Genomic DNA, 1,013 nt, shown 5'->3' with positions numbered 1-1,013 from the left:
CTCAGAAGTTTGTCCCCTTACATTTTATGGTACCATATTCAAGAACATACTTCATCATTATCAATTCAGTATGCTTACTAGGCTTACTACCTTTCACTGGAGGTGTATTTTACATGATTTCATGTAAATACAATACATGTAAATACATTGATTGAGTGATTGATTGATTGATTGATTGATTAGTTGATTAAAGTCTCTTCCAGTGGTACTGCCTTGACTTAAAACAAATTGGCCAAATTTCAGCAGAGACAGCCATGACACTGTACTGATTTTTTTTAAAGGCTAGTTAATAATTTTCATATGTTAATCAATGACACTGACAATGTATGGTAATTTTCTTAAATTTAAGAAAACACTCTAAATTCTATCGAATAAAATTATTAATAAATTGGCATCTTCAAACAATCAGTGTGTTTTCACTGACAGCCTGTACTATGTACAGGTTATGTTATAAATCACTCCGGGCACCTTTGTTTTATCATAAGAAACAACACACACACACTGATACACTAACCACCAAGGCCACCTATCTGTGTATGAGTCTAGATGAGGTGATAAAGTGTAAGACTAACTAGACAACGACATAAGGATGTGCATAATATAAGTTTATACTGTAGCCTATACAGTTTATCTGCAGTTTCCAGTGGTTCATTAATACAATTCAAATGTTCAAACCCAAGATGCCATTTCTTGTGGCTGAATTATTTCCTTCAAATTGAGAGTTCTAGATATTTTGTGACATATTTGGCATTGCTTGAAGCTTGTTCCAGCAGATTTTAAAAGGAAAGTCCGTAACAGGTTTTGTTTACAGTCACCTTTGCATTGTCCCATGTTGGAGAAGTCAGTCTGAGGCCCTCCGCTCACAGAACTACGTTGTTCCCACTTAGGGTTGCCAGGACCCTGAATCATCCCACAGATGTTGTCCTCCTCAAAGTTACAGCTGTCCACAAAGCTGGAAGACTTGGCTGTAGAGAGGAAGCAGTCACAATTTCATCAAGATACTTTGGTCCTTA

At 36.3% G+C, this 1,013-nt stretch overlaps 1 protein-coding gene and 1 pseudogene across 1 annotated transcript in view; both read right to left on the bottom strand.

The window, feature by feature from the left end:
- Nucleotides 1-1,013, bottom strand: part of klf1 (Kruppel-like factor 1 (erythroid)) — a 26,801-nt gene that overhangs the window by 9,214 nt on the left and 16,574 nt on the right. The window lies entirely within an intron of this gene.
- LOC117951468 overlaps nucleotides 1-1,013 on the bottom strand; it is a 6,448-nt pseudogene that overhangs the window by 3,461 nt on the left and 1,974 nt on the right.

The sequence above is a fragment of the Etheostoma cragini genome, chromosome 2 (genome assembly GCF_013103735.1).
Source record: "Etheostoma cragini isolate CJK2018 chromosome 2, CSU_Ecrag_1.0, whole genome shotgun sequence".
NCBI classification, from domain to species: Eukaryota; Metazoa; Chordata; class Actinopteri; order Perciformes; family Percidae; genus Etheostoma; species Etheostoma cragini.
The sequence above is the reverse complement of the archived record's forward strand: the minus strand, read 5'-3'. Positions and strand labels throughout refer to the sequence as shown.